Raw genomic sequence first — 9,722 nt, forward strand, 5'->3', positions numbered from 1 at the left:
GTCTTTTAAGGTAGCTGTAATTAAACCTGTCCTAAAAAAGCCCACCCTGGATCCAGAGGTGTTAGCCAACTATAGACCAATATCTAATCTTCCCTTTATGTCAAAGATCCTTGAGAAAGTAGTCGCAGACCAGCTGTGTGATTTTCTCAATCGGTTCATTTCCCTCTCCTCTCCATTTGGCCACACCTGCATAACGTTAATGTATGCATATCTGCTCCCAAATAATGCAGCGCATCTATGCCGGTGAATCCACCATGGTGGATGAATGATTCAGTTGAATTCGACTCCCAAGACGATCCTCACCTAGCTGTCAATTCGATTGAGACTGGCCAATAGGCACGTGGCCCCGCCCATGACATTATTTTCACAGCGAAAGCAAAATCCTGACAGGAGAGCAAAGACTTAGGTTTTGAGAGAGAGAAGAAAAATGTTTTGAGAGAAACATTTTTTTGAGAGAGAGAAAATGTTTTCACACTGATAGCAAAAAATAAGGTTTTTGAGAGAGTTTTTTTTTCTCGGAAATCATTTTTTAAATCTCAAATTATTTTTTTTTATATTCTATGACAAAATACTTTCTCTCAAAACTTTTTTTAGTCTCAAATATTATTTTTTGCTATCAGTGTGAAAACTTTTTCTCTCAAATATTGTTTTTTCTCTCTCATATCATTTATTTTCTCGCATGTAATAAAGACACAAATTTAGCTCCATAAAACCCCACGTTTTTTTGAGGCTTTTGTTTGTACTTAAGGTTTCTGTTTTATCTACCATATTTTATTAACAGATCTTACTATTCTGTGCTTCATTTTCTAGTTTTTCTCATTTATTTAGGCATGTTTTTATTTTTTTTTATGTCAGTTCTCTTGCGTTTTGCTATTACCATGTCATGTTATTTTACTGAGTGTAAAGCTTCTTTTAGTAGCCGGGTCTATTTTTTGCTTAAATCACTAAACTCAGCAGTCTTATATTTGGGACAGGCATCCATATGGAACAGGCCTTTAGTTCCTTATACACAACTGTACACACTTACAAGTAGACACTTGTTTCACGGTACCTGGCATTCCAACACAACACCACATTATCCTGTTAAAGCAATATTCATAACTTGGATTACTTTTAGAAAAACACTTTTGATTCTCTTGATTGGTGGACCCTTACAGACTAAAGGAATATGAATAACATACTGGGTAATCGAGGAATGGACACATATTCTGACTTAATGACAGCTTCAGAAGAAGGAAGTCACCACTTTATTTCATCATGCCGGTAAATCTGAATGAGTTACAGTCTTCTCTGGTGCTCATGAATTCAGTAAAACGAAATTAATTAAACAAACGATGTGTAGCATCTCCATATTGACAAAAGTTTAAACATTTATATTTGTATGCATGTTCTAAATCGCTAACTCATTCGGGATCAAGTGGGCAGTCAACTATGCAGGAAAAATTGCAGTGCTACCTTTCAAATAAGGCCATGCATGTCCATGTACTAAAAATGGAACAAGAACAGCTTTCATTTTACTTTAGGTTTGCCTTGGATAGGTGTTTTAGGTGAATTAAGTTGAACTGTACAGGACCATAACTTATATAATGTCTGAAGATGAGGATGCAGGGTCTCAGGAGCTTAAAAATTAAACTAAGTTTGGGAGTTTTAGCAAACCAATTTGATATAATGAAGTCATGGTGCATGTGAGCATCCGATTGCAGATAGAGGTCAGCATGTGCATGTACATCATTAGATACTGTACACCACACTGCATTGTTTCCTTATTAGAAGCCATTTGAGGCATGTTGTGTGTTGAACTTGGCTGCGTCTTCAGGCCAGCATCCATACAGCTTTGATCACAGATGACTGGAAAGCTCCTCTATCACTAACACAGCCAGTCTGTGCTCACATATCCTAGCAGAGCCTGATTCAAGGTTGGGGCAGGTGAAACTCAAAGAGAGAATAATTGGCCCTCAGACTGCAATGATATTAATGATACAATTAGAGCAGGCCTTTGGTTTCCTCTGTGGCAGAAACAGGTAGTGATAGGTGATACCGGGAGACTTCACTAGTGTCAGTCCGATCCTTCTGATGCCGTGCTGATCCCACAAAAGCGGGAGGCTGGCACACACTCGCTCAGGCTCATTTCCCATGGTGCACCCTGCCTTTGAGCGCTGACCTTGGATGGAGGCTCCCTTGTGGTGAGAGAAGAGATGGAATACATGTTTGAAAGATCAAAACAGTCCAGGCTCACCTGTCTCCACAAACACTGGCACAGGGTTTTCACAGCCCACGTTCATTATAGAAGTTGATCAGCATTGATTCAACCCGGCTCTGAGACACAGCTGTGCACTCTGGAAAAATGACACAGTTTACTAGCAGCTGATATCCACTGTACACACACTAACTCTGTCTGTCTACATTTCTTTGATGACGTTTAGTGCATAAAATGTAAAAAGGAAAAAGATAATAGATGCAAATCAGCTGTTCCCAATGTCTGATGCCATATTTGTCAAATTGCTCATTTAGTCTGATAGGTAGATTCAACATTGGATTCAACAACAAGATGTGAAACAGAAAAAAACAACACATCCTCAAATTTAAGTAGCTGTAATATACTCTGTGTGATCTCTTAAAGAAAAGTTATTGGAAATATTCATCTTCTTACTTATCGATTAATTAGGTTTCTTTAGACATATAAACATGTTTTTAATATGTAAATGTATTGCATGTATTCACATGTGAAAAACCCTCAGAATAGTACATGTGGTATATTATAAGATACAATAACACAGGGAAACTGAAGTGTTGTACAGTGACATTAAAACCAGACTGGTGTATGATACAGGAGCATCCGATATATTAAAAATGAATGAAAACAAAGTAAAAGTCGATAAACACTATAGACACTTAAAATAGTAACCGCAAGTATTTCACATACACCATACCCAGTGTTGGGCAAGTTACTCTCAAAATATAATATGTTACATATTACTGGTTACCTTCATTTGAAAGTAATTAGTTACAGTACAGTACAATAACATTGTAAATGTAATAATATCATGTCTTGTTATATCATAATATCATGTTTTAAGTACATGTGATTTTTAGATTTCAAAACTGAAAACAACAGCTACATGTGAGGCTGTTTATAAAACAGTGAAACACAGTTCATAATGTGTAAAACTGGATCCAGACCCCCTTCTACTGCAATCTGGTTACAAAAATTACAGGAATTGTACTGTATGGAAAAGATCACTCATTATTTACACTTGTAGAAAGTCACATTCGATAAACAATGGAGACCTGTTATGAGTCTAATTATGCCTGAACCTATATAATTTTTATTTGTAATTTTATTTTCCCCTTTGATTAATTTTTATTTTATATATTTATTTTGCATTGATGGGTATGTTGTAATGGCGTGTATGTGCAAACAGTACAAACAACAACAACAACAAAAGGAGAATAAGACAAAGATTGAAGCTTGCCCAGCGTGCTGAATGTGCGAGGTCCGGCACTGCAAACACCACACTACGTTATAGGTAGGCCTAAATGTAATATTCAGATTTCATGTAAAAAAAAATAACCCTTTAGATATGATGTTGTTTATACATGAAATCTGAAAATCACATGTACCTATATCATGTAAAATAAGTTTTGCTTGATATTTGTTGCATTTCATAGGAAAGTATTCAATTAGAAACACAGTTCATGACGTGTAAAACAACATCTGTGGTGCAATGAATTCATTTTTCTATGTGAAATACTACATTTCATGACATTTTGTTAAAATACAATTACATTTGACACATGAACTCTTGTTTGCAAAGAACCCAGTGACAGATCTTCATATGGGTGACAAAGGTGGCTGCCATTCAGATTTTTTAAAAAGTAAAAAAAAAAAAAAAAAATCCACTAAGGGTAAAATCTAATGTCTAAAGATGTAGTGCAAATGGTCAGTCTGATATCTGATTTCATGGGGGGGAAAAAAAAACACATTTTATAATGTGTAAAACAGTATTTGTCCTGTAATTAATTCTCATAAGCACATGCAGTTTTTACCATATTTTAAGAGTAATATCTCGTTTTCATTTCATTTCATTACATTATGTTAAATCCATCCTAAAATGACTTTTATCCGTTAATAGTACAGACCTGAGTGTACACACAATAAATTGAAGGACTTATTGGTTCTTTTGCAGTCCAATTTTTCATCAATATCTACAAGACTTTCTGATGTGTAAAATTTCAACACATGAAAACATGAATTTCACATGTTCTGTTTTTTTTGTAAGAGACAAATCATACTTAATCATAAATTAATTCATTAATCGATGATGATAAGAAATGTGTTTGAGCTCAGGTTTTCTACTTAAAGGGATAGTTGAGCTTTTTTGAGGTGGGGTTGTATGGGGTACTGATCCATAGACAGTATGGTAGGGTAGGGTACAATATGCTTCAATACGGCACGACTGATACGATACAGTATACTTTATTGTCTCTGTAGGGAAATTCGTCTTAGACTCAGGAGCTGCACAAGTGTTGCTGCCTTACAATTATAGTCCAGAGAAAATGAAAAGTATACACCATAAACACAAACAAACAAACAAACAAAAACCCCACATACTTAACATAACAGTATTGCACATCAGCCATTCATGTATTGCACATAACACCAGCACACACTAGTCGGCGTGCTCCCAACTGGACAAACAGGCTGGAGCCCAACATGGAAACTAACCAATATCAGTTAAAGTGCACACTGTATTGACAGTATTTTCACTGATTTACCTTAATGTCAGACAGTGATTTCCAACTGGAAAATGAAGCCATTATATCACTCTCTTCAAAGCCAGACTCCAATCAGAAAAACTTAATATTGTTGAACACAGGAACCACTGCCTCCATCAGTTAGTGTACTTGTGTTATTGTGTGACTCTGGTGTTCAGTTCAAGATTCATTAAAGTCACACAATAACACAAACTAACTAACTGACTGAAGCAGCAATAGACCAGCAGCTCCTGTGTTCAGGAAGCTAAAATTATTGTTTGGAGTCGGGTGGCTTTGACGACAACATAAATGGGAACTGAAGCCGTCAACGGCTCCCCCGTCGTAACAGATTATCTAAAGGAAAGGTAAAGTGCTGAAATTACTCTTAATATAGCGCACACTTAAACTTTTTTAGGTGGCTAAAATACGTTTTGTTGCTGACCCCATCCACAGCAGTACATTGCTTAAGTCACATGTCGGCACTCCAGCCTGCTTCTCCAAACTAGGGGCGTGCTGACTAACATTTACTGTATGTAACACACCAACAATGGATAAGTACCCTGTACAACCCCACTTAAAAAAAATCCTCCTTTAAGGAGCAGTGTTTCTGGATGCTTTAGTCCAATTATTACAAATCTCAAAAAACATCCATTTCTCACATAACTTTTCAGATTGATTTACCTTCCAGGCTGGTTTCACTTCATTTAAATGGACTGTAAAAATTAACTTGCAAAGAAACTTGCTTGAGTTCGGTAATCATTCACAGCAGACATCACGACTGCCTGCTGTCAGAACGTTGTTATGACTGCGTGGTAACATGATGCACATTTTCCAAATCAATCTACCCTTAGAACTATATCACCACATGATAAAAATGATGTGTTTTTGACGACAATAAAAGCAGATATGATGTTCACTGTGATGGATCACTGAAGTCAAGCAAGTTTAAAATCTCTGCAAGTTGATTTTCATTGTGTGCTAAAAAGAAAAGCATTGGCTGGAGGGTATAAAACACACCTCAGATATTTAAAACAATACTGCATCCTTTGACAAATGTTCAGCAGTAAAAACAAGTATGATCATAACAATATGATATAATGCTGGTATAAGATTTACTTAATACAGAAACAAACAGCAGTAAGATGTGTTTGGATTTATAAGCTTTGCTTGCCCGTATACCAACAGTTGCCTGTAATGCAACATATCTCAGGTGGGTTTGGTTTCAAACTTCACCCGAGAGTCCTCCAGCAATAATCTGAAATTCAGAATAAAGACAGTTGATGCATTTATTTATTCAGCCATGTTTACTCAGATTCATTTTTCCTCCAGGACATGGCTGTGTCTGTGAGTCTCCTCAGTGTGGGTGGTTACCTGAGGGAGGTGTGCCGTGTTGTAGTGAAGCTTCTTTTAAAGCACCAGCTCTTGTTCTCATCGGCAGCCTGTGTGGGGCCTTTGCTGGGACCACTGCTGGGGAGACTTCACAACGTCTTCCTGTGGCAAAGAGAAGCTTTCTTATCTATTTTGGATGATACAGCCGTACATCATGAAAGACCCCCCCCCCCAGCCCAGGTGGATATCCCAGGTACACAGGCCAGAGAGGCTGTTGGATTTCAGGGAGCAAGGGGAAAGGTGGGAGGAGGACTGAGTTACAAGTTGAACTTCAACAACCCAAAAAACTCTGAATGTGAAGACGCCTACATCTAAACTCTACTTTCCCCTAAATCTGCTCTCCAAATCTCACTCCTGACTGAGCTGTTTTGAATTAAATCAGTTCCTAGATCCCTCCGCAGAGAATAATCTACATTCAGCTCAAGGTTTTGGTCAATAGCATAACCACTGTGAAGCACGAGGCACCACTGAGACAGAGAGATATTTGATTCATGGCCTAGTAATATAAATCTAAAGAAATCTCTGTCAAAGAACCATGGACAGAATAATTGTTTGCAATGGGAAATCTCAATGGAGTCCTCAGAACTCATTCTGAGGCTTTTGAAGTGAGCGCTGACATTGGAGAAACTCAAGGGCGGGGAGGGGATGAGGGGCCTCTCAAATGAAGAAAGATGGAGGTGCATTCACCTCAGAAATTATAAGCAGCGCTTTCAAGATGCCGTCAAGTTTGTGAGAATAAATCGAGGTGCGTGTGCATGTGTGTGCGTGCATGTGCGTGCACATGCGTAAGGGGGGTCTTTAAGCAAAGGAAGACCTGAATATATGCACTTGAGGAGATCATTAAAAATGAAACGAGTTGTGTTTGCAAAGCGGGAAGTGAGGTGGTCTGAACTGCACGGATTCAGCAGAGAACCTTGTCATTCGCTTCAATACAGCACAGTGGCATAACAAAACAGAGCTGGGAGCTGAAGAGAGAAACATTCCTCCATTAGAAACCACAATAAAAAAACTGAAAGGTTCTGGAAGACATTAAAAACCTTGAATTTGTTATCAAATGCTTTGATGCCCGGGGTCTCCCCCACAGCATGCAACACATAATGTGTGATGCTGATTGCCTTGTTGTGGTCAGGAGCCTGCTCAGGCTCCCTGTGCATGCTGGGAGAAACAGTTGGGAGGCTGATTAGGACCGGACTGGCCTTAAGCAGCACGTTAAGCAGTTCTCTCCTGTTTCTCTCTATTATATAGCTACGGCCCAGGATTCAACAAGGCCTTGATGCACTGACAAACCTCTCTCTATTCATCCTGTGAAACTAAATTTGTTTTAGAAATGCTTTATGCACTACAAGGATGTTGCTCTTATATGGCGGTACACTGCAAAAAAAAATATTAACCAGTCGGTCAATAATTAAGTCTTAAAATGTCCCTAGTTCAAATACAATACAAATACAACCCTTTTCAAAAATAAAATGTTATTTTAAGATGTATTATGTCCTCTAAATGACTGAATGGATGAATAATGAAATTAGTCTTTGGTGCCTCAAGTGTGGCAATCTATCTTATTATGTCTTGTTTCAAGATACTGACATTTACATCTGAAAGATGAAGAGCTGCAGTGGGAGCATTTTTTAGATCCTCTGGGTTCCCTTGCAGTAGTCTTTTGTTCCCTCATAAAACTTTTTTTTAAGAATTTAGAATAGCTTCGTATTAAATCGCTTTGAACCCCTTTGATACCATTCCAATTAAGTATTAGTACAAGCATACATGTTTAAGGAATTGAGCATTTTGGAAAATATGTTTTGTTGCTTTCTGTGAGTGAGAAGAGAAGATGGATGTCAGTCTGTGTGTTAAGTACAGAGCTGGGGTCAGGCTGTGGTAGCTTAGCTCAGCATAAAGAGTGGAAAAGCTAGCCTGGTTCTGTCCACAGTTCACCAACACATCTCTCCATAGATGTAATTTATCGTTTGGAACAAAGACAGAATCAGTATCATATTTATAGTATGCAAGGATAAGACTGCACAGATGTGGTCTTCACCAAGCCACAACCTCTCAGGGCTGAAAAATTAAGCAAAGGCAGAAGTGCCAAAAACTGCAGCTCCTTGAATGGCCACTTGAGGCTGAATTCCCATAATGCCAACTTTACAGCAGAAATAAACATGTTTGCAACCTGGTACAATACCAGTTGTGGTCTCTAAAGCTAATTTCAACATTCATGGAAACTGTACAGGGGTTGAATTTTTATATAACTCTCTTGCTTAAATGTTTTTTAAGGCTTAAATGTATGCATAATTAACAGCGTAGCCACTTTGAGTGACAGGTGGATGCTGTTTGTTGACAAGTCACTACCATGGCAACAATGTTAGTTAATATACCGATGGCGTAACCCCAGATTCACTAAAGGTGTAGCTGGTACTATTTCAGTGTTTTCACTGAATGAATGTTTCACTGTAACATTTTGGTCGGCTAAAAAAAGTCTTGCTCAGTGATTGGTCGTACTAAAACATTCTGAGGAGTCAGATAGCAGTTTTTCCGGTAAGTATATTTTGTTTTAATGGTTTTAACACTGTTTTTCACCAGTGAAAAATTGCATTAGTATTAGTATTATCACAGTTAAGCATAGCAGTAAATGCACCATGCTAACTTAGCTATCAGCTAGCATTGCACTGTGTCCTAACTGGATGGAAGCATCAGATTTTTGTGCTGCATCGTATTACATCAAACGCTCTCTGTCCACACTGGATCCGTTAAATAAGGAGCTCAGTCATGTCATGTAAACAAACCAAAGCTGTGGTCTCAGAGTAACCACTGAAAAGATGGGTAAGTACATCCTTCCTTATTATTTATACTCACAATACTACTAATCCTAACCCTTTAATACTATATCATACCACCATGTCCACTTTGTAAAACAAGCTAGCTTGCTAGCGCCTTACACAATACCAGAAACATTCATCTTCCTGGCGGTTTTCCTCCAGCCAGATGCTAACTTATTCAGGCTTCTGTAGTGAAATAAGGAGGTACCCTGTAGGTAGCTCATTTCAACATCATGAATCAGCCATTTCTCGTCCATTGCGGCACTTCCAGCGCGAGTGACAGAATAAAAATAGAAATGTGGTGTCCAACAAAAGTTCCGCTCAAAACTCTGCACTGCAGGGCACGGTGTTGCGTCACTCGTGGGCAGTTAGGACAGCCCAATAGAAAACAATGCAATCAAACTGATTTAGTCGCTGATGCTTGCTCGCATTGCATCCGGTAAGGACACTGGGCCCTATTTAGATGGTCTAAAGCGCACGGCGGAGGGTGCATAATCCATGTCGCAAGTGTCATTGCTATTTAGATGCAGGCGCAGTTGTCATTTTCACGCCCTGCGCCCTCGTCGGCTAACTAGCAAATGAACTTGCGCTTCTCTGGGTGTGTTGGTCTAAAAATGAGGAGTGGTCAGGCGCAGTCATGGCACGTTGCTAGTTAGATGGCGTAAAAAGCAAATGCGCCAGTGACCAACAAAAACCTGGTCTAAAGTCAACGGCGCAGTATTTCGCTGTTAAACAAGTTAGTAATGTGCGTCTCTAGGCGGGTGCACA

At 38.6% G+C, this 9,722-nt stretch overlaps 1 long non-coding RNA gene across 1 annotated transcript in view; it reads right to left on the bottom strand.

Annotated features, from left to right (window-relative positions):
- Window positions 1-2,612: 2,612 nt before the first annotated feature.
- Window positions 2,613-9,722, bottom strand: part of LOC126384695 (uncharacterized) — a 7,452-nt gene continuing 342 nt past the window's right edge. The window contains exons 2-3 of the long non-coding RNA XR_007569332.1: window positions 6,127-6,246; window positions 2,613-6,010 (exon numbers count right to left, since the gene is read on the bottom strand). This is a non-coding gene — a long non-coding RNA (uncharacterized LOC126384695). The remainder of the gene's footprint in view (window positions 6,011-6,126; window positions 6,247-9,722) is intronic.

This window comes from Epinephelus moara, chromosome 23 (assembly GCF_006386435.1).
Source record: "Epinephelus moara isolate mb chromosome 23, YSFRI_EMoa_1.0, whole genome shotgun sequence".
Lineage (NCBI taxonomy): Eukaryota > Metazoa > Chordata > Actinopteri > Perciformes > Serranidae > Epinephelus > Epinephelus moara.